General features: G+C 42.2%; 1 protein-coding gene across 38 annotated transcripts in view; it reads left to right on the top strand.

The window, feature by feature from the left end:
* The first annotated feature begins 910 nt into the window (after nucleotides 1-910).
* The window catches only part of Map4 (microtubule associated protein 4), a 165,839-nt gene continuing 142,239 nt past the window's right edge, over nucleotides 911-24,510 (top strand). For all 38 annotated transcript variants that reach the window (XM_004834954.4, XM_004834955.4, XM_004834951.4 and 35 more), the window contains exon 1: nucleotides 911-1,070. The gene's annotated coding sequence lies outside the window, so the exon portion shown is untranslated. The remainder of the gene's footprint in view (nucleotides 1,071-24,510) is intronic.

The following is a 24,510-nucleotide window of genomic DNA, read 5'->3' on the forward strand; positions in this document are numbered from 1 at the left end:
GCTTTTACTTCTTTTGATTTTATTTATTTATTTATTTTGGAGACAGGGTCTTGCCATGTAGCCCAGGGTGGCCTTGAACTCTCAGCAATCCTCCTGCCTCAGCCTACCTAGTAACGGGATTACAGGCATGTGCCACCACGCCCGGCTCTCAACATTTTTATTCTAATTAGTACTGTATATATTTGCAGCACATGATTACATTAATTGTGGGGAACTGGTCTATGTACCTAACACACCTTAGTTCTCTTTACCTCCTCTTTCCTCTCCCCCAAATTATTTTACATATATCTGATTTAACCAAATATTACACCCAAAAGTGGATTCAGTTTTGTAATCAATCATCTCACTTGTGACTAATGGATAAATGAAACATTGTGTATTTTTTCTGTACTAAGTCTCGGAAATACAGTGTGTTTACATTTCCAGCCATTCTCAACGTGGACCGGCCACGTTTCCAGCGCAGACCGCGGCGGCCCAGCCTGGAAGTCCCCCCCCATCCCGGTCCCCTCCGGCGAGCAGCAAGCAGCTGGCCCCGCCCCAGGCCCCGCCTCGGCCTCGCCCCGGTTACGTCAAAGAGCTCACAGCCCGGCCTGAGACCCGCGCCCAGGCCCGCGTGTCCGACCCCGCACCCTCCTGGCTCCAGGGCTCCACAAGCGAGCGGCCGCTGTCACAGCGCAGCGGGTGCGGTGAGCGGCCCGCGTGGGTACTGCCGAACCCCAGAGCAGCAGGGTAGACCCCAGGCGTTCCTCACCCTCAACGGCCTCTGCTCGCGCCGCTTCCACGGGGAGGGCGAGGCGCCAAAGCCGGCGCCCATTGGCTTGCAGCCCTCAGCCCGCCCCCCCACCGCACTTATTGGCCGGAGCAGCAGCGCCCTCTGGGTAGGCGGTGGCGGCGCCCCGCCCCCGCACCGGCCTTCTGGAGCGCGACGGGGAAGTGGCCTCCCTGCGCCCCGCCCCTCGGCTCGGCCGCTAGCAGGCTGCGTCGGCTCCCGGCTCTCCCGGCTCCTCCTGGCCCTCTCCCGGCTCCCTCCGGCTCCATCTCCAGCTCCACCTCCTGCACGGCTGCTGCGGGTAAGGGCGGGCGCCATCGGAGGGGCGGCTGCCTCAGAGTGTCGGGGGCTGCTATCGGCGCCCCGCGGCCGCCCAGGACCCGCAGGGCCCGCCCGAGGCGGGGAAGGGCGGCGGCCGCGCGCCTGAGGGACGCGGGGGCGACTCGCGCGGCGCCAGGCAGGGGCCTGCGGGCGACCTTCGCTCTTTGGGCGCGGAGGAAGTGGGGGCTGCCGGGCCCTGGGGGGTCGGGGTGTCGGGACTTAGGGGTCGCCTCCTGAGGAGTTGGGGGGCCGCTGGTGCGGGACCGTCCCTGGGGTTTACGGGAGGTCTGCGTGGTGTCCCTTTCGGGCGTGGCCCTGGCGCTTGGGGAACGCCAGCTTTCCCTGTGTACAGCTGTGGGGTGCAGACAGATCTCCGACCTTGAGGGTGGGAACTGCAGAGTGGGGATCCGGACCGAAGGGGCGATTGGAGACGACGCCCAGAGCGGAGATTGCGCCGGAGCACATTTTTCGTCGGTGTGTTGCCAGAGTTCATTTTTAGTTGAAATCGCCTCGTGGGATGGTTTTAGGGGTTTTGCTTATCTCCAGGAACGTGTGTAAATTAAATGCTTTTGCTGCTTTGCTGAGGAGATGGGGCTTTTTTTAGGTCTCAGATCTAGGTTGAACCGTGGACTCCTAGGGAAGGCTAGGGTTACCCCAGCTTTTAGCTGGAAACCCCCTTTTTCCTTTCCCTCTGGTCCAGTTACACTATTGCTCCCCAGGGCCTCTCGATTCTCTCTCTCTCTCTGGCTGCATATCATTGCAGACTTTCTTGCTCTGTGTGTGTGTGTGTGTGTGTGTGTGTGTGTGTGTGTGTGTGTGTCTCGTCCGTTTCCCTGCTGCTGCGCTTTTGGCAACTGCCTTTGCTCTTTCCCAGGGATGGTTGTGGCATTGCATCAGGGGATATTTGTGCTTGTAATTTGCTCACTCAGCCTGGGAGGAGGGAGAATAGTATGCTGCAGAGATGGGGGGGGGGTGCTACCGGCTCGGGCGGGTAGGCCGAGAGATGTTGGGTGTGGTGAGGGAAATTCAGCTGCTCCAGGACTATAGGGTAGCACTGCCCAGTCATCAGCCAGAGATTCAAAGACCAGCAGCAGCTATTTTTATAAATCAATCCTGAATCCAAGCTGAGCACATGGATTTAGAGCGAACAGTTGTCACGCTCTATTACAGGCTTGGTGTTTGGTAGACAAACATTAGAGTTGCTAAGCAGGAGACTCTATCTGTACAACTTTTCAACTTTGCTTTTCTCAACTCCCTAGAATGGGACTTTCTCCAGGGATTGTCTTTTATTTATTTATTTGGCTTTTTTGCTTTTTGGGGACAAGTTTTGTATTTTTTAGCTTAAAAAATTTTTTTTGGCAAAAATTTATTGGTTCATTTTAGGTATACATGAATGATAACATCATAGGGAATTTGCACCTGTACATGATCCATCACGCCTCTTTTTTCCCATTCCCCCCTACCCTCCCTATGTACAAAAGCTTTATTTTCATTTTTTCCTTCTATTTTCACTTTTTTCTTGTCCCTTCCTTCCTTTCTCCCTCCCTCCTCCCTTGTTCCCCTTTGAACATTTTCTTCCCACTTTCCAATATCTATTATACATGAGTTTTTTGCTATGTAGTTCAGGCTGGCCTTGAACTTACCATGTAGCCTAGGATGGTTTTGAACTGATACCATCCTCCTGTCTCAGCCTCCCAGAGACATGCCACCACATCCAGATTTAATTACATTTATTTATTTTGAGACAAGATCTCACTAAGTCACAGAATTGGCCCAGCTTGGCTTGAACTCAGGATCCTCCTGCCTCAGCCTCTCAGAGTGGTAGGATTACAAGTGTGCAACAGCACTGGGTGTTTTTTAAATTCATGGGTGAGACTGGGGATTTAGGTCAGTGGTGCCCGTGCCTGCCTCGAAAGCAAAAGGTCCCTAGGCTGGGGATTTAGCTCAGTGGTTTCGCTGCCTGTTGTGCAAGCACAAGGACCCGAGTTTGATCTCTGGTACCAAAAAAAAAAAAAAAGCAAAAAAAAATTATCTATTGGCCAGGACACCTCCATTTTTCCTGGGAGCCTGATCAGTAGTACGAACCAGGCAGTTGATTGGAATGAAGGTCACTGAATGTTCTTAGGGGATGTTTTAATCGTTATGAAGTCCAGTGAGTTTTCCTTCTTGTCTCTTTGTAAGAACATACATGCTCAAGTTAATAAGTTCTGGGGCATTTTTTTTTTTTTTTTTTTTTTTTGGTATTGGGGATCGAACTTGGGTCCTTGCGGTTTTGACACAGGCGGCGAAACTACTGAGCTAAATCCCCGGCCCTGCTGAGGCATGTTTTAACACATTTTCCTTTTTTCTTTTTGAGACCTGGGATTGAACTCAGGACCTTGCACTTGCCAGGCAGGCGCAGCGCTGCTGAGCTACATCCCTGGCCCTTTTTGTTTTGTTTTTCGCTTTTTTTTTTTTGTTGACACATTTTCCTACACTCTTAATGTTTTTGTCATCTTGTCATGTATTTGTTGTCTCAGCATCCCTGTGTTAAAATCTCAAATATACAAACAAGGTTGCATTGTATTTTTTTTTCCATTGTTAGCTGACCCTGAAACACTTGGCTTTTTCCCTCCTTTCTTCCTCCCTCCCTCCCTCCCTCCCATCCATCCATCCATTCATCTTTTCATCTTGAACATTTGGGTCAAGCTAGCCTCCCTATTCAGCCTCCTGAGTACTGGAACTATAGGTGTGCTCCACTGAACCTGGCTTTAGATGTTCTTATGTTTAGGTGGCAGAATTTGTTCTTCCTAATCTCAGTGCCCTGGTCTTTTTCTTAATCTTTATTTGGGTGGGGACTGGGGGTTCAATCCAGGTTCTTAGCAAAGAGCTACTTTCCAGCGCTTTTTAAAAAAATTTTGAGACAGTCTTGCTAAGTTGCTGAATTGCCCAGCCAGGACATGAAGTTGTGATCCTCTTGCTTCAGGCTCCTACTGTGCTGGGATTAGAGATGTTTATCACTAGGCTTGTTTGTGTGTGTGTGTGTGTGTGTGTGTGTGTGTATGTGTGTGTAATTTTTGAGATAGGGTCTCTGTAGGCCTGGCTGGCAATGAACTCACTGTATAGCTTGGCCTTCTCTTACCTCTAAATTTGGTGATAATTTTTTTTTTCTTTTTTTTTGAGATGGTCTCCCTGTGCAGTTCAGGCTGGCCTTGAAGTCACAGCCATTTTCCTGCCTCAGCCTCCTGAGTGCTAGAATCCATTCTTTTCTGGCTGGTGATACATTTTTAATTTTTGGTGTCAGGAGTTGAACTCAGGAAATTGTGCTTGCCAGGTAGATGTGGTGCCACTGAGCTAAGTCCCTGGCCCTGGTGATCCATCTTTTGACTCTCAAAATTTTTGCTGTTGACACTACAAATTTTTAGCGTAATTTTTCCTTTTTTTTTTTTTTTTTTTAATATTAAGCATAAGTAGTAGGTTTGTAGGTTTTTAGTTTTCTTTAAAAAGTAAGAAAATTGGGGCCAGGGATTTAGCTCAGTGGTTCCACTGCCTGCCTCCCAAGAGCAAGGACCTGAGGTCGATCCCCGGTACCAAAAAAAAAAAAAAAGAAAGAAGATCTGAGAGGAACATTTTGACCCAGCAGTTGGCATCTTGGTGGGTTCATTTGATTTAGTCAATTTGAAAAGGAAAGCAAGTAAGTATCAGTTTCGCTTTGTTTTTTTTTTTTTTTTTTTTTTGTGTTGGGGATTGAACTGGGGGCCTCACAGGTGCTAAGTACCAGCTCTACTCTGAGCTATACCTGTGGCCTGGTCTGCCCTTCTGTCACACCAGATCAAGGAATGCCTGATACTTAAATGGCAGCAAGTAACTCTGATGAACTGATGAAGGTGATGTTTCTCAAGTAAAGTGACTTTTTTTTTCTTTACTTTCTGTTAGCTAAAAATGAGTTAACCAAGGCAAACCCATGCTCCAGGGGAAGGGAATTAAGCTCCCCCCAACAAGGGAGGAGTATCCAAGAATTTGTGGATCTATGTTAAAGTCACCACAGTGTATAATAAATACTCATGGGCCTATACAGAGATCTGAGTCCTCTGAAAGTTTTGTTTTAGCATTTATTAGTGAATCTTTTCTTTCTTTCTTTCTCTTTTTTTTTTTGGTATGGGGGATCGAACTTGGGTCCTTGTGCCTGCACAGCAGGCAGCGAGACCACTGAGCTAAATCCCCAGCCCTCTTTCTTTTTTTTTTTTTTTAATTTTTTGAGACAGGGTCTCACTGTGTAGTTCAGTCTGGCCTTGAACTATGTAGCCCAGGCTTGCCTCAAAGTCACAGCAATCCTCCTGCCTCAGCCTCTCCAGTGCTGTGATTACAGGCCTGTCCCAGCACTCTTTGATTTATCAATGAATCTTGCCTGCAGCTGCAATAATTGTGCTCTTTTCTTTTTCTCTCTCTTTTTCCCCTGATGCTTGGTATTGGACCTAGGACCTCTCCCACATGCTAGGGGAACACTCTGCCACTGATTTAAGCCCCAGGCCGTTTTATTTTATTTTTGAGTCTGGATCTTCCTAAATTGCCTTCTGCCTTTGAACTTGGAATCTTTCTGCCTCAGGTGCCTGAGTGCTGGGATTACAGGTGCACCCTCCACATCTCCACTTACAGTGGTCTGATGGTGACATCCTCTTCTCCCTACTGTGGGACAAGTGCTCTGTAGTTACTGAGATGTGTTTGCACCAGCCTTGTGAGCATCTACTTCCTCCTTTCCCTAAATGTTTATTTGTTTATTTATTGAGACAGGGTCTCACTGTGTAGTTCAGGCTGGCCTTGGCGGCAGTCTTCCTGCCTCTCCTGAATACTGGGTTATAGGCGTGCACCACGATGTCCAGCTTCCATCGACTTTTTTATTTTTAATTTTTTTTTTTAACTTTTCTTCTTTGAAATTCTTCTGTAAGGAAGATTTATGCTTCTTTCCCATTTATTCTTTTATATCAATATGGATTCATGATTATTTTTCTCCTTGATTGGAACCCAATACTATATATTTTGTTGCTAAAATTGTTGCAGCATTGGCCATTTTAACATTGGCACCTTTGTTCTTTGGAACTCCCCGCCCCCATACCAAGGATTAAACCCAGGGCCTTTGCAGAGCTGCACCTCAGAGCTTTTTTTAAAATTTTGAGACCTCATGTCATTATGTAGCCAAGTTGCCCAGGCTGGGCTAGAACTTGTAATCCTTCTGCCTCAGCCAGTGCTAGAATTACAAGTGTGCCACTACTCCTGGCTTCCCCTTTCTTTCTTTGAGGAGTATTTTATTTTCTGGCACTCTGGGGAGAAGTTCCAGTCTTACCATATTTTCCCTGCCCCATCTGTAAACTCAGCCATTTCTCCAAGGAGCCCTGGTTCCTTTTATTAGAGAAAAATATTTATTTATTTTTTTTGGTACTGGGGATCGAACTTGGTTCCTTGTGTTTGCGCAGCAGGCAACGAAACCACTGAGCTAAATCCCTGGCCCTAGAGAAAAATATTTAGAAACCAAAATCTGCTGTCTGAATATGGTAAGTGCACTTCCTTTTTTTTTTTTGAGGCAGGGTCTCCCTTTGTCGTAGTTCAAGCTGGGCTCTGAACTCAATATATAGCCCAGGCTGACCTTGAACTCTCGGCAATCCTCCTGCCTCAGCCTCCCGAGTGCTGGGACTACAGGCGTGCTCCACCATTCCCAGGTCTATGCACTTCTTGCTTCTAGGTATTAATGCTTCTGGGTCCCTCAGGACAGAGCTGGGAAATAATACATTCATGCAGACATATATGTCTATTTCTGTATGCTTGTAGAAATCTAAGCATAAACATAAATTCATATCTCACATGTCTGACTCTAATCCAGCACTGCAGAGTTCGTGCTAGCTTTCCTTGCATTTATTTGTAAATTATTTTCTGACAAAAAGAAATTTGGGTGCTTTAACAAATAACACATCTGCATACTTGTTCAACTCTACTATGTGTATAAAGTAAAAAATACTGGCAAAAAAAAAAAAGTACCGGGATTTAGCTCAGTGGTTCCACCACCTGCCTCACAAGCTCAAGGTCCAGAGTTTGATCCCAGGTACCAAAAAAAAAAAGTAAAAAATACTGGTATTTTATTATTCTTTTAATCCAGAGGCCAAACATGCTTGGAAAGTGCTGTGTTGTCCTGTGCCATTCCCAGCTCCTTTGGGTATTTTAAATTATTGTTTTTAACTCAAATGGAGAGGTGAAGTCATTGGCCTCTGGCCAAAAAGGCAGTGAGTGACTATAGCTGCAATTGATGACCTATTCTTCCAGGGCTGTGCCTGATCCTAAGCAAAGTAGTCTCTTCATAATAAGTATTTTCCCTCAGAAAATAACCTTTGTCCCTTCTTGGTGGATGTTTAATTAAAGAAGCTCCTGGTTTTTAGCAATTTTTTTAATACCATTGGCCTGATTGAGAGGAAGAATAATTCCTTTTCTGGACTTTTTTTTTTTTTTTTTGGTACCGGGATTGAATTTGGGTCCTTGCACTTGTGCAGCAGGCGGTGAAACCACTGAGCTAAACCCCTGGCCCCCTTTATTTTTTTAAGACAGGATTTCACTATGTAGTTCAGGCTGGCCTTGAACTCACCGTATAGTTCAGGCCTGCTTCAAACTTGTGGTGATCCTCCTGCCTCAGCCTCCCAGTGGGCTTCTTTCTAGTTGCAGAATTACAGAGATTTGGAAGAGATTTTGGAGATTATCTGGACACATTTTTCACACAGTATATGCAATATGTGATTTATCCAGTTCTCTGTGCGAGTGTTTCTCATAATAGCGACTTTACAGCTGGTGATTACCAATTCCAGGGTTTCAGATGTGTCATTTCTTTGGTTTTGTGTGTGTGTGTGTGTGTGTGTGTGTGTGTGTGTGAGAGAGAGAGAGAGAGAGAGAGAGAGAGAGAGAGAGACAGACAGACAAGGTCTCACTATTTAATATTTAATTAAGGCTTTTTTTTTTTTTTTTTTTTTGGTGCTGGGGATTTAACTCGGGACTTTGTGGTTGGGAGGCAGGCGACAGAACCACTGAGACAAATCCCCGGCCCAATTTAGGCTAGTTTTGAATGTATTACATAGCCCAGGTTAGCCTTGAACTTGTGGCTGTCCTCCTGCCTGGGCCTCCTGAGTGCTGAGATTACAGGCATACGCTGCCACGCACGCCCAGCTGCAAATTTGTCATTTCTGGAAGATATCCCAGATAATAATCTCAGTCCTGTCTCCAAAGAGTTTCTAGTCTGTGGTTCTAATTTTGCTCACTATAGTTATTTTTATTTTGTGTAGCTCCATTGTGGCTTTATTAAACATTCAGTGACAGTTATTTTGGCCTACTTAAGTTTTTTCTTTTCCAGACTAAAGTCTTTTCTCTGACACTGCACATGACGTGTGCTTTCTAATCTTGTACCACATTGTGCGTCATCCAGTGCAGTTTGACAGGTGTGACCTGAGCAGGCCATCTGCTAGGCCTTGGAGATGTAGTGATGATAAAATTCAGTGTGGCTGGACATGGTGGGACATGTCTGTAATCCCAGCTCTGGGTGGCTGAGACAGGCGTATCCCTGTCTTTTTTTTTTGAGCCAGGGTCTTGTTATGTAGTTCAAACTGGGTTTGAACTTACTATACAGCCCAGGCTAGCCTTGAACTTGTGGTGATCCTCCTGCCTCAGTCTCCTGACTGCTAGGGTTACAGGCATTCACCACCATGCCTGGCTGAGACTCTGTTTTTTTAAAAAATATGTTAATTATGATCCCTACACTTGGGGAACTCACCACATAGTCATTTTCCATCTGTGCTACTTTAAAATAAACTGTCCAATTTCCTTTAATTATTTTCTCTCTCAGTATTGGGGATTGAACTTGAGTCCAGCACATGCTAGGCAAGTGCTCTACCACTGAGCTACCTCTTCAGCTTGCTTTTTTTTTTGGTACCGGGGATGGAACTTGGGTCCTTGAGCTTGCACAGCAGGCAGCGAAACCACTGAGCTAAATTCCTGGCCCTTCAGCTTGTTTTTAAGACAAGGTCTCAATCCAGGCTATCCTTGAAGTTGTGATTCTTCTGCCTCAGGCTCCTATTCTCTCCACCTCCTTTTAATACCTTCTTTTCAATGTTTATACCTGTCTGGTAGTGAATTTATCTCTACTTCCCCCCTCCAGAACTATTACCCCAACTCTTTGTTTTTGGCTTGGTTTGGTTGGATTGTTTTCTGTTTTGAGACAGGGTCTTGATGTATAGCCTAAGCAGGCCCTGAACTCACAGTCCTGCCTCAGCCTCCTGAGTGCTGGAATTACAAGTGTGGATCACCACACCTGGCTGTATTTGACTTTTTTTTTTGGTACTGGGGATGGAACATAGGACCTTGCCCTTGCCAGGCAGGCGAGGTGCCACTGAACTACATCCCCGGCCCTCTTTGTTTTTTTTTTGAGATAGGGTCTCAGTGTGAAGTTCAGGCTGGTTTTATTTGTTTGTACTGGGGATCGAACTCAGGACCTTGCACTTACAAGGCAGGCATGGTACCTCTGAGCCAAATCCCCAGCATCAGGCTGGTTTTAAACTCACTGTGTAGCCCAGACTGGCTTTGAACTTGCTGTGATCCTCCTGCCTCAGCCTCCTGAACCACTGGGATTATAGGCATGTGCCACCACGCCTGGCAGTATTTGACTTTTTACACTCTTATTTTCCTTTGCTAATTTCTGTCATTGTTCCAAAGGGATCTTTCTGAATTCTGATTCCATTATCATGTGCTTTTGTTATCCTTATCTTTCTGCATAACTGACATTTTCTGTTTTTCTCCTTCTTTGTATTACTTTATGAAATATTTCTAAGAGATCTTGGTTGTGGTATTCTGCCATAGTTTGTTTGTGAAATTATGAATATTTTATCTTATTTGTAGTGGGGATTGAACCCAGGGGGAGCCTTGCCCATGCTAGGTATGTGCTCTACCACTGAGCTACATCCCCAGTCCTTTTTATTTTGAGATAGGTCTCACTAAGTTGCCCAGACTGGACTAGAATTTGCAGTTCTCCTGCCTCAGCCTCCTGAGTAGCTGGGATTATAGGTGTCTGTCACCACACCTGGAAGATTACAGTATTTTACATCTTAAAATTCTAAAGCCATAGCTAAACCTAATGGTGGTTATTGATGTTAATCAGTTAGGTTATGTGATTCTTTTCTATTATGACAAAGTGTAGGTAGTTTCTGACATAATCTCATTTAAACATAAAATAGTTACAGTAGGGGCCAGGGATTTAGCTCAGTGGTTCCTCCGCCTGCCTTGCAAGCACAAGGTCCCAAGTTCAATCCCCGGTACCAAAAAAACCAAAAATAGTTACAGCTTCTGCCTTATTATTCTTCTTCTGCCTTATATTGAGATTACCATGGAAAATTTAAATGCTTTTAGGGGCTATTCTATTTATTTATTTGTTTATTTATTTGGTACCAGGGATCGAACTTGGGTCCTTGTGCTTGCAAGGCAGGTGGCGGAACCACTAAGCTAAATCCTTGGCAGTTGGTTGATTTTTTGAGATAGGGTCTCACTGTGTAGTTCAGGCTGGCTTTGAACTCACAATTATGTGGCCCAGATTGGCCTCAAAGTTGCAGCAGTCTTCTTGCCTTAGCCTCTCAAATGCTGGGATTATAGGCATGAGGCACCACTCCTGCCCATTAATATATATCTCTGGATGTATGTCACGCCACACTTAAAAAATTAAGATATACAGTAATTTATGTACCATTAAACTCACCATTTGAAAGTGTACAATTTGGTGGTTTTTGGTTTATTCACAGTGTTCTACAGCAGTCAGCACTGTTTAATTCCAGAGCATTTTCATCACCTACAGAAAAACCCCATCCCCATTAGCAGTCTCTTCCTTTCCCCCTGTTTCTGAGTCTCCTGGTAATGACTGTTTTTCCTGTCTCTATCTTGGACCTTTCTTATGAATGGATTTGTACAAAAAATGACCTTTTGTGCCTGGCTTCTTTCACTTAACATATTGTTTTTAGGTTCATCCACATTGTACCATGTATTATTATATAATTCATTTTTATGTCTAAATAATATTTCATTAGGCTGAGGATTTAACTCAGTGGTTCTCCCGCCTGCCTCACAAATGCGAGGGGTCTTGCCATGTAGTTCAGGCTGGCCTTGATCTCACTGTGTGGCTCAGACTGGTCTTGAACTCTTGGTGATATTCTGGCTTCAGCCTCCTAAGTGCACCACCACACACACAGCCAGGATGTTATTCCTGTACCTCATTTCTCCTTTGCTACTGCCGATTATATGTTCACTTAATGCCACTAATGGCGTCGAAAAGGGAAACAGAGGATCGTGAGAGTGTTTTAACTGTCATAAAATGTTTCCTGGGCTGGCTGTGCAAGTAGAGTACTGGCCTAGCATGTTTGAGGTCCTGGTTTGGATTCCTAGACTTTATTTTGAGACAGGGTCTTTCTAAATTGCCCTGTCCTCAAGGTTGCAGTCCTCTTACCTCAGCTTCCTGAATAGTTGGGATTATAGACATGTGCCGCCACAGCCAGGTTGTTGCTGGACTACTTTATTTTATTTAATTAATTTTTTTAGCAAAATATTGTACATTTTAGATATATATAATGATAACATTCATCATAGGGAATTTGTACCAGTACATGATATATCTTACTGCTTTTTTCCTCCCATTCCTCCCCCTTTATGTACGAAAGCTTTGTTTCCATATTTTCCTTCAGTTTTCTTTTTTTCTTGTCCCTTCTTTTTTCCCTTCCCCTCCCTTGTTCCCCTTCTCATTTGAACATTTTTTTCCCATTTCCCAATGTCCGTTGTAGATTTTAGTCCTTATTTCCACTTTTGGTTTCTCACACCAGAGAAACAATGCAGTATTTAAACATGTGTGTCTGATTTATTTCACTTGAGAGTATGGTCTCAAGGTGCATCCTTTTAGCTATAAATGTCTTAAGCTTATCCTTCTTTATGGCAGAGTAGTATGCCATTGTAGAAAAAACCCACATCTTTATCCATTTGTGAGTCAGTGGGCATTTGGGCTCTTTCCAAGCTTTAGCTATTACAAACTGTGCTACTATAAACATGGGTGTGCATATATTGCATGGTATGATGCTTTTAATTCTTTCAGGAAGATACCAAGAAGCGAAATGGCTGGGTCAAATGGAACCTCCAGTTTTAGTTCTTTGAGGAATCTTCACATTGATTTCCACAGTGGTTGCACCAGTCTACACTCCCACTACCAGTAGAGAATGGTTTCTTTTTCCCCACAGCCCCACCAGCATTTGTTATTGGTTGATTTTTAAAAATTTTTCTTTTTTTGGTACCGGGGATCAAACTCAGGACCTTTATGCTTGTGAGGCAGGTGTCAGAACCACTGAGCTAAATCCCCTGCCCTGGTTGACTTCTCTGCGCACCCCGCCCCCGCATTGATTTCTTGATAGCAGCCATTCTTTCTGGAATGAGGTGGAATCTCAGCGTTGTTTTAATTTGCATTTCACAAATGACCAGTGATGTTGCACATTTTTTCATATATTTATTTGCTCTTTCTACTTTGTCTGAGAAGTGTATATTCATTTCAGATGCCCATTTATGGATTGGGTCTTTAAATTTGGAAGGTCTGATTTTTTGAGTTCTTTATATATTCTAGCTATTACTCCTTTATTATTATTATTTTTTTGGTACTGGGGATCGAAATTGGGACCTTGCACTTGGGAAGCAGGTGGCAGAACCACTGAGCTAAATCCCTGGCCCACTCCTTTATCTGAGGAACAGCTCCCAAAATTTTTTTCTCACACTGTGGGTTGTCTTTTCACTCTGTTGGTGGTTTCTCTTGCTTTGCAAAAGCTTTTTAATGAGATGAGATACCAGTTGTTGATTCTTTCTGATAGTTCCTATTTGACTGAGATTTTATTCATAGTCTTTGCCTACACCAATGTGTTCAAGAGTTCTACGTATTCTATCTTCCAGCAGATTGTGTTTCTGTTTTAATATTTAGATCTTTTTTTTGCTTTAAATTGTTTATTTTTAAAAGTCTGTCTTCAAAGTACAACCAGTATGAACAATTGTGCCTTTAAAAAGATCATTCATTGCCTAAATAAATTCAGTATGTAAACATATCTTCATTTATGAAATTGGGAAAAAGAGGAGGGAAAGAATTTCAAAACACAGACCAAAAAACAATCACAAAATGTAGGTTTAATTACACTTTTAAACTTTTTGAAAAAAAGTACTGAGAAAACAAACGTAAGTACTCCAGTAAGACTTGCTAGTTTAGATTAATGTAACATTTTCTAACTTGTATAAACATAGTTGAAGTTTTAGAACACATACAGACACTTAGAAAAGGACTGGCTGGGGATTTAGCTCAGTGGTTTCGCCGCCTGCTGCGCAAGTGCAAAGACCTGAGTTTGATCCCCGGTACCAAAAAAAAAAAAAAAAAAAAAAGGACTGACTAATTCTTGAAAATGATGATCCAATATGATAGAATCACTTGACAGAAGCTGAACCTTTCTTAACAATTAGATTTTATCAAGTTATTTCACCACTAATAAAAATAGGTAATGTGTGATTTAAGTTCTAGGAGATAAAAGAAAAATCACTGGGCTGGGGATTTAGCTCAGTGGTTTTGCCTCCTGCTGCGTAAGCACAAGGACCCGAGTTCGATCCCTGGCACCAAAAAAAAAAAAAATTGGACGTATTTGCTTAGGTGGTTTTTTTTTTCTTTTTTTTGAGACAGGGCCTCGTTGTGCAGTCAGGCTCACCTTGAACTCACCATGGAGCCCAGGCTGGCCTCGAACTCCCAGTGATCTTTCTCTCACCCTTGAGTGCTGGGATTACAGGCGTGAGCCACCACACTCAGCTTGACGTATTTTAAAATTCACCCTTTCAGTGTTTTTTTGTGAATTCACAAAACTGTTTCACCATCGCCACTTATCTAATTTACCACTCCAAAAGAAACTGTACCAATTAGCAGTTATACTTTATCCTTTCTCCTGGCTCCTGGCAACCACTGAAGTATGGATTTGCCTATTCTGCATATTTCATACAGATGCAATTATATAATTTGTGGCCTTTGTATCTAGCTTCTTTTACTTAGCATGATGTTTCCAAGGTTATTCTCTCTTGAAACATGTATTAGTACTTTATTTTTATGGCCACATAGCATAGCATTCCATTGTACATGTTGTTTATACATTCATCACTTAAGTTGAATGTTTGGGAATTTCTGTTTTTGTTTTTGTTTTTTTTTGAGATAGGGTCTTGCTAAATTACCACCATGCCCAACTTGTTTTTATTTTATTTAACTATTTTAAATAATTCTGTGAATATTTGTGCACAAGTTTTTGCATAGATATATGTATTCGTTTTTCTTGAATATATACCAGTAGTAGAATTGCTGGATCATATGGTAATTGTGTTAACCTGGAGCTACCAGATTGTTTTCCAAAGTGACTGCACCATCCTACACTCTTCTTACTGGGTTTTGGCTTGGTGGAGTCTCCTCGAGGTGGTTTCTAGGTTCTTCCTGTCCTGAGCAAAGAATTGGTCAAGAGAAACAAACAGTAGCAAAAGTTTTATTGAAGGTAGGAAAAGAAACAGGCTCTGCAAAGCGAGTTTGGGCCAAGTAAAAGTAGGAAAAGAAGTACAGCCTAAGGTGTGAGGGTGGGCCACCGTGCAAGAGTGAACACAGTGGCAAAATCTCAGTGTGGACTGTGCTTTTGTATCACCCACTCCTCAGGCTGATGTCAGGTCTAGGCCGTCCTATGGAAAACTTGTTCAAGTTCTCATCAGAAATCCTCGCGCAGTGCTTTGTGAACTGTTGTATGCCTTTGTCCTGGGATTTTTTCTTTCTTTTTCTTTTTTTTTTTTGGTACTGGGGATTGAACTCAGGACCTTGTGCTTGCAAGGCAGGTGCAGCACCACTGAGCTAAATCCCTCGCCCTGGGATTTTCTGATAAATAAGTTACATCTCCTTCCCCAGCCAGCTTTGCCACACCCTAACCTCCTGTCTCAGTCCCACTAGTGATGTATGAATGTCTTAACTTCTCTATTATGATAGATTTGTAAGCACCTATTACTCTCAGAAGATGTGTAAATTTAAGACATTTGATACGTTGCAATATTACTTTACAGAAAGGTATAGTTCTTACCAAAGCGCATGTCATTATACTCTTGTTAGCATGAGAATTTTTTTAAAACTTTATCCTTGGGGGGCGGGGATTTAGCTCTGGTTTTGCCGCCTGCTGCGCATGCGCAAGGACCTGAATTCGATGCCCAGTACCAAAAACCCCCTAAAAAACTAAAAAAACTTTATCCTTGCGGGGGGGCCAACAAAAAACAGCTTTATCCTTGGGCTGGTAGACCTTGTGCCTGACATGCTGTAGGTCCTGGGTTCAATCCCCAGCACAGGAAAAAAAAATCATTAAAATTTCCATTAGTATTACTAATATTAATTTATTAGGTTAAAAATAGGATAATAAAAAAAAGAAAGAAAATCAGATGAGATAAAAACACCTGGATTATCCTTTTTTTTTTTTTGTTACCGGCTACTGAATTTGGGACCTTGCGCTTGCCAGGCAGGCGGCAGAACCACTGAGCTAAATCCCCAGCCCCCCTGATTTTCTTTCTTAAACAGTGACATAGGTATTGCATAGTTATATACCTAAAATGAGGTTCTTTGATAAAGCCTTTGCTAGCTACTCAGCCAGTTTAGTAGGTTCCCTTTTAGCAGGTTGTCTTGAGCTGGGTTATTTTAAGAGTGTCAAGCAGGCTATCCAGGCAGCTGTTCTTTAGCAAGCCAAAATGGGATAACATTTATAATCGGGACAAAAATGTTTGAAGAGTGTTCTGAACAACTTCATACGCTCAGTGTAGAGTGAGGCTTTCTGAGATGCCTCAGAGGCAAACCAACCAGCTTAATTCAGGAGCAACATCACTCTGAGGACAAGTGTGTTTCAGCAAGGAGCTGGCCTAAGAGTCTGAGGTGGATGTGCTAAAATTAATAAACTTCGCAATAACCAGTGCAGATGACTGTAGGATGGCATTGATAGCCCTAGCCTGGGTGTCAGAAGACTTAGGTTTGTATTTCAGCTTTACCTGTAATAGTGGTGAGGTCAGGAGTGAGTTCAAGGCCAGCCTGAACTGCATCTCAAGACCCTGTCTCAAAAAACTAAGAATCAGGGCCCGGGATTTAGCTCCGCTGCCTGCCTTGCAAGGGGAAGGTCCCGAGTTTGATCTCCAGTACCAAAAAACCCCCCAAAACCTAAAAATCAGAGAGGTGATAATACTGCACAGAGTCTTGTGAGGAGGTAGGGATATGTGATAGAACAACCTTTAGAATGTTGGTAATATACTGCCTAAGGGTTCAAACTAAAAAGTAATTTTTGTATGTGGAATTGGTGTAACATTGGTGTTTTCAGTGGAACTTGGATTACCTGTAAGCGACATTAAATCAGTATAGTAGAAAGAATGTGCTGCACTTCATCCCCAGCCCTTTTTTTTTTTTTTTTGGTACCCGGGGATCGAACTCGGGTCCTTGTGCTTGCAAGGCAGGCAATGGAACCACTGGGGTAAATCCCCGGCCAAGCCCTTTTATTTTTAATTTTTTATTTTGAGACAGTCTTACTAAGTCACTGAGTTTAGCCTGGGTGTGCCAGATGTGTGCCATTGTGCTGCCCCTTTTTATTTTGAGACAGGCTCTTACTAAATGAGAGTGGTTTAGATCTAAGAGGTGTGGTGGTGTCTCCATAAGTTTTAACCTTGGGAGGTCTTGGTTTTGTTTCACTGACTCTTTGTGGCTCTTGAATTGAAGCTCTAGATTAAAGGTTCTCACATGTTAGTGTGTTTGCAAATCATATGATCTTATTATAATACAGATTCAACTCTGAAGGGTCAAGATGGAGCCCAAGATTTTGCCTTTTGAGGGGGCCAATGCTATAGATTGAACCCAGTTCCTTTGTACTGTTATATTCCCTGCCCTTTTATTTGAGCACTGGATGTAGTCCTGTAATTCTAGCACTGGGGGGCTGAGGCTGGAGGATCACTATGAGGTCAAGGCCAGCCTATGCTACATAGTGAGTTCAAGACCAGTCTTGGCTACAAAAGGAGACCTCATCTCAAAAAAACAAAACAAAACAAAAAATAAACAAATTTTGAGATAGGGTCTCAAGTCACTAAATTGCCCAGGCTGGGCTTGAACTTGTAATCCTCTTTCCTCAGCCTCCAAGAGTGCCCCTTGTCTGTCTAGATTTTGCATTTTGATGTTTGAGGTGATTCTGATCCTGTTGGTCTATAGATCATACTTCAGGTAGCAAGGAGTATTAATAGTCTGGTATGTTAATGGTATTAATGATGTTGTGGTAAGAAGTGATACAGCAGTATATAAAGAAAACAAGCCACATATTGCCAAATGCCTGGGATCACAGCACTGCTGAGGCAGAAAGGTCACAAGGTCAAGCCCACCCTGAGCATTTTAGCAAGACCCTGTCTCAAAATGAAAAAAGGGCTAGAGATGTGGCTCAGTGTGAAGGTTTTGAGTTCATCCCCCAGTACCGGAAAATTTTTATTTTTTTATCATGCAGAGATTCTTTTTTTTTCTCCAGCAGTTTTGGGTTGTTAAATAAAAATTACAGGGAACCATTGTTTTGATCTAAGCTCTTGCACTAGGCCTCAACAAACTAGGCTGAAAATCATAGTGGAGTTGCTCACACTATAGTTCCCTGTCACAACCCTGAAACTAAGCTGTGTTACCTGCCCTTCTGAAAAAGCAGGATTAGAGAGGTAGCCAAATTTCCTACCAGGCCAGTTTTAATTCCATGATAATGAAGTTCCCTCTGCTTTCTTACACAAAAAAGGTAACTTGAATTTACCTGATGCTAACCAATCGTTTTTCTGTTGTTTTGTTTCCATGTCCCCTTCTTTAAGGAAAGTAACTTTGAAATGGTCAGTCTGCTTTTTTATTGTTGTTTCCGCTTTCTTCAGCCCTTTTCTAAACTTTGAGATGGTCTCACTATGTAGTTCAGGTTGTCATTGAACTCACTATATGTATCCCAGGCTGGCTTTGAACTCAAGATCATCTTCCCTCCTTAGCCGCCTCCTTGAGTGTTGGGAATACAGGTGTGTGCCACCATGCCTTGCTCTTCAGCTCTTTTCTGTCTATGAAGCCAACCTCCTCTGCTAGGCTCCTTGGAACAGTTATTCTATTTAACAGAATGAAGTATCACCTGGTTCTATAATTAAAAATAAAACCAAATTGGGTGTAGTGTTGCAAGTTTGGAATCCCAACACTTGGAAACCTGAGGCAAGAAGGTTGCTGCAAGTTCAGGGATAACCACCGAGAGTTCGAGGCCAGCCTGGGCTACATAGCCAGACTCTATCTCAAAAAAACAGAAAAAAAAAGACATGTATCTTTTCTTTTTATAAATATATATTTAATATAGGAAAATTGAAAAGTATAAAAGCTATAAAAGATAAGCTTTTTTTTTTTTTGTACCAGGGATCAAACACGGGTCCTTGTGCTTGCAAGGCCGGCAGCGAGACCACTGAGCTAAATCCTCGGCCCCGATAAGCTTTTGATATATATTCTTTTAGACATTTTCTGTGAATATGTACACATTTTTTTTGCTAAAAGAAGAACAATACATGTTACTTACGAAATTTCAATATGCTGTATAAGTATCACACACTAATTGATTGTGCCATTGTTGCTCCAAAATTTCTTTTCTTTTCTTTTTTGGTACCAGGGATTGAACTTGGGACCTTGGCGCTTATGAGGCAGGTGCTGGAACCGCTGAGCTACATCCCTGGCCCCTCCAAAATTTCAGTATATTGCAAATATCATTCCTTGTCACTAAATACTTATCTGAAACACCATTTTTGGTGGTTTCTATTAAGTTGTTTTTGGTACCAGGGATCGAACTCAGGACCTTGCGCTTGCAAGGCAGGTGCGGGAACCACTCAGCTAAATCCCTGGTTTATTAAGTTGTAATATGCACGTTCAGGAGATTATTAGACTGTTATTTGGTTAAATACTGAAAGATAGTTTATATACAAATAAAGGATGCACTCTTTCACATGAATATCACAGTTTAGATATCATTTTAAGGCAGTAGAAGTAAACCAGATTTGGCTACTAGTTTCAGAAATGCTTGGTGTTTGGGTGTTTAGATTTTAAAGTTTAAGGCCGGGGATTTAGCTCAGTGGGACTGCATCTGCCTCGCAAGCACAAGGTCCTGAGTTTGATCCCTGGTACCAAAAAAAAGGAAAAAATAGGTTTTAAAGTTTAAAAATAAAAATAAAAATGTTCATATTACTTTACAAAATGCTATTTTGATTAATTCCTTGTTCATATTTTCCATAATATTATAAGAGGGATCATACTTTTCAGAAGAAAATCTGAGATAATAATTGCTTTCTTGTTTTCCCTTGGAGGAAATAGATACTAACAGTTTTAGCAAACCCTAACATTAGTTTTCTGCTGGAGTTTGCAAAATATAAACCAAAATGATTTAAAATTTTTCCATAATGCAGTTTTTTCTAATTGTCATGCCTATACTAACAGATGTTTAGACTTTTTGGGAAATTTAAATTTCATACTTGAGATTTTTAGACTTTTTGGGAAATTTAAATTTTATACTTGAGATTTTTAATATTAGCTATCTAAATTTATGTTATAGGTCTAATCAGATATTACTCAATTTTCTCATATTTAGAACATTTTTTTTTTTGGTACTGGGGATCGAACTCGGGACCTTGTGCTTGCGAGGCAGGCGCCAGAAGAATTTTTTCTTTTCATGTACAGTATGTGCTTGTGTGTGATATTGGGGATTGAACCCCAGAGCTGTTGTGCTGAGTTACGTCCCCAGCCTTTTTTATTTTTGTTTTTTATCTGTGACAGGGTATTGCTAAGTTGCCCGCACCAGCCTCGAATGTGCTTAGGCCTCCTGAGTAGCTGGGATCCACCTTCTGAGTGGTCTGTGCCTGACCTTTGCATACTCATTTTCTTACTGTACTGTAGAAAGCTGCATTACCACTCAGATAGAAACCAGAATAATTATAAAACCACTTGGTGAATGAGTGTAGATATACAAACATAATATTTGGAGGTATTTGTGTTTCTGGAATGGTGGAGGTACACACACAGTATCATAATTTGTTCAGGAAGATATTTTTTAACATGACATGAAGTTGACATTGCAATAGATTATTAGATGTGAATTTGAGATGTTATTGATCATGTTTTAAAACTTAATAGTCTGCCGCCTGCCTCACAAGCTCAAGGACCCGAGTTCGATCTCCTTTACCAAAAAAAAAAAAAACCCAGCAAAACTTAATAGTAATTACATTTAAGAGGTTTTTTCTTTGCAAAAGCAATGAACAAATCTATGAAAACATTAAAAAGTTACATGAAGAACGACCAGGTGATCATCATTTTCATGTTCTGTTGCAAGCAGTCGCCATTGAGAAGTGTTCAGTGCCCTTGATCTCCTGGCCAGACTGCATTTTTTTTTTTTTGGTACCGGGGATGGAACTTGGGTCCTTGTGTTTGTGAGGCACAGATCTCATTTTGTGGTGCACAATATTCATTGCTGCTGTCTGGCAGTGGGCTCTTAATGTCCAACAACAGCTTCACTGGGATCAGCTAGAGGGTCTTCCAGAACAGTTTGGTTTTCCACCTTGATTCTGATCTGTCAGATCTGGGGTGGAGCTGGAATTTGAATATTTATTTATTTATTTATTTAGTGGTGCTGGGGTTGAACCGAGGGGCTTGTGCCTATTAGGTAAGTGTTTTTTTTTTTATTCCTGAATTTTTTACAAAAACAGATTTACTGAAATATTTACATACCACATAGCTGAGCTATTTAAAGTATATAGTTCAGTTGGGTGTGGGAGCACACACCTGTAATCTCAGCACATGGGAGGCTGAGCCAGGAGGATTGCCACCAGTTCAAGGGCAGTCTGGACTATATAGTGAGACCTTGTCTCAAAAAACAGCCCCCCCCCAAAAGTGTACAGTTCAGTGATTTTTAGTATTTTCATAGAGTTGTGTATCTGTCACTGAATCAGTTTTAAAACATTTTTATTACCCCCCCAAAAAACTGCTTAGGGCCAGGGATTTAGCTCAGTGGTTCCACCGATTGCCTTGCAAGTGCAAGGTCCTGAGTTTGATTCCCAGTACCAAAAAAACCCCAAAAAACCAACCAAAAAACCCAACCAACTGTGCTTAGCTCTCACATCACCCAATCTCTCTATTGCCCTTCACTCCCAGCCTCAGATTTTTTATGGTGTGTAATAGTGATTCTTAGTGGGTTTGGGGATGGAGTTGTGTTTTTGCTCCTTTGAGGACATTTGACAGTATTTGGAGACAATTTTCATTGTTAAAACTGGGATGTGCTCTTACCGCCTGCAGAGCACAAAGCCAAGGATCCTGGTAAACATTTTAATGTTAAACATTTTTTTTGTGGTATTGGGGTTTGACCCAGTACCTTCACACTGAGCTACATCCCCAGCCCTTTAAATTATTATTATTATTATTAGGTACCAAGGATGGAACTCAGGACCTTGCTCTTGCCAGCCAGGCATGGCACCACTGAATCCCCTGTCCTATAATTTATCTTTCTTTAGTGACTTCCCATCTTTTTTGTTTGTTTTTTGAGACATAGTTTCACTGACTGGAAGGCTGACCTCGAAGTCAAAGTGATCTGCCTCCTTCATCCATGTGTTGGGATCACAGGTGTGTGCTACCACTCCCAGCAGAAAATTGTTTTCACCAGCTAGACAGAAAGGTCCTGGCCAGATTTGAACTTGGATCTCTGGATTGGAGTCCAGAGTGCACGCCTATAATCCCAGCGCCTGGGAGGCTAAGGCAGAAGGTTTGAGGCCAGCCTGGGCTACATAGAGAGACCTCTCGAAAAGAAAAGAAATGGATTCATAGTCTAGAGTGCTCACCTTTACACCATGGAACCTAGATCATCATTTTGGATAGCAGACACGAAGGAATACAATACAGAGTGTCACTTGAGGTTTGTCAAAGCGGGTAGATTTTACCTGTAGGCCAGCGATGGCGATCCTTTTAGAGCTATCTGTAAGAAACAGCCAGCTATGGCATGTGTGCCATGGATTCACCACCACTGCTCTAAAGCTCCTCAAATGGCTGTGATTTTGAGTGCTTTTGCTGCTTCTATATTTTGTTCTGTGGGAAATTTCTCTTTTCTACTAATTAACTTTTTTTTTTTTTTGCAGTTTGAACTGAAGGCTTTTTTCCTGGATAACACTTTTTTTGTACTCAGGATGGAACTTGGGACCTTGCACTTTTGAGGCAGGCGGTGGCACCACTGAGCTAAATTCCCAGTTTGAAGTTTGTTTTTTTTTCTACTAATTTACTTTTTAACTGCTGTGATTAAGGAACTCAGATGTTAGAATGGAGTTTAATATAAGCAATCTTTGTGGGCAATTTTGTCTGTATATTGGAATAACTTGTTCAGGGATTTTATGATCTGCTTTTAGCTGATGCAAGGCAGGCTTTTACTGGATGTTTACACACCTTTTCATTCAGTGCTCACAGTAATCTTTCTGTGTAGACGTTTTCTGTATCTGTAAAAGTGGGCATGATGGAGGCCAGAGAAGATGAGGACCAAGCTTGCACAGACAGTACAAAGATGGGTTCAAATCTACATCTGACAAGAATGCAGGTTTTCTTTGCACAGTGCTGTGCCTCCTTGCCTGGTAATTGCTTTCAGGCTTTTGCTTGGTTATAAATGCTGGATGTTCCCAAATATGTGATGTTACTTTTACAAGTAATTTTGTATAGCAGGCTCAACATCCAGTGGTACATGAGATTGTAACACAAGAAGGTGGCGGCTTGCCTTGCTATCTGTGGCTTTCTTCTGTTGGTGTAATGGGAGATTATCGGTCTACATCATGATCAGGTTACAGCATCTCAGCTCTACAACCTATTTTAGCTTCTGAGTTAATATTGCCTGCTTGCTTTCTTTGTTCTTGTCTTTTTCTTTTTCATCCAGTTGTTTTTTTTGGGGGAACTAATACAAGGGATTGAACCTAGGGCCTCCTGCATACTACACAAGCGCTGTACCCCTGAGCTTCATCCCCAACCCTTTTTATTTATATTTTTTGGGACAGGGGCTTTTGCTAAGTTGCCCAGGCTGGCCTCAAGTTTGTGGTCCTTCCCTCAGGCTCCAAAGTAGCTGGGATTATAGGCATATTTCACTCATTTTCCTCTATCCTTTTATCTTTTATACTTTTCTTTCTCTGTTTTTAAAATTTAAAATTTTGTTTTATTTTATTTTTTGGTGGAAGTTAGCGTCTTCCTATGTAGTTCAGGCTGGCTATGGAAATATATAGCCCAGGTGGCCTCGAACTCTAGGTGATCTTCCAGCCTCAGTCTCCTGAGTGCTAGTGTTACAGGCATGTGCCACCATGCCCTGTACCAGTTTTAAGAGACAATGAGGTCAAGACCAGCCTGAACTATACAGAGAAGTCCTGTCTCAAAAAAACCAAAAAAATTATGGTACAGAAGGCATTTTTCTGTGCCTTAGCAAGCTGTCATAATTCTAAGTTTGAAATACCTTCCCATACTTTATCTTTTATACTTTCCAGAGCTGTCTTTATGTGCAATTTCTTGCCAGCATTACTTCCTCTGGAACATCATATTCTTCACCAAGCCTCTTTCCTCGTGTCTGGACATGGCTCACCTTTGCTGAGTTCTTTCTGTAGCCAGTGGGGGCCATCAGGCCTGAGTCTGAGCCCCAGCAGTCTAGATTCCTTTGCCCGGCCGTAAATTAATTTCTTTCTTGGATTCTTCATTGCAAGTGTTTGGTGCTCTTTTTTTTTTTTTGGTACCAGGGATCGAACAGAGGACCTTGCTTATGCGTGGCAGGCTGTGGAACCACTGAACTAAATCGCTGGCTGGTGCTCTTTTAAAACCGTAATGAATAGGGCCGGGGATTTAGCTCAGTGGTTCTCAGTGACTAGTTTTGAAAATCCCTTTCAGTGATAATGCAAATGACTTGGTAACAAAAATGCCTTCCATTCGTATTATTTTTCTCATTTCTTTCTTTTTTTTATTCTTCTCATTTCTTGATGCTAAGGACTGTAGTTAGGAGGAAGAGTTAGATTATGGTGGTTTACCAAGTTGCTTTAGAAGAAGTTCATAAAAGAATTGTTGAGTTGCACAGCCTTTAGATTAGCAGGACTAAGACTTCTGCAGATACTTTGGTTAACCTGTAGTTTAGTCTAAGAAGAGTTCATTATGACTTCTGAGAATAAATTATAAAGGGATATATTGATACAGATCATTTTATCAATAATAAAAGAACCATTTGGGCTACTTTTGACATAATCATGACATAGAGACCACCATAATAACAAAGGACAGGGGTCTGGGGATTTAGCTCAGTGGTTCC

Source organism: Heterocephalus glaber, unplaced genomic scaffold, assembly GCF_053883595.1.
Source record: "Heterocephalus glaber isolate CG9 unplaced genomic scaffold, H.glaber_assembly_v1.0 deba00001504, whole genome shotgun sequence".
Classification (NCBI taxonomy): domain Eukaryota; kingdom Metazoa; phylum Chordata; class Mammalia; order Rodentia; family Bathyergidae; genus Heterocephalus; species Heterocephalus glaber.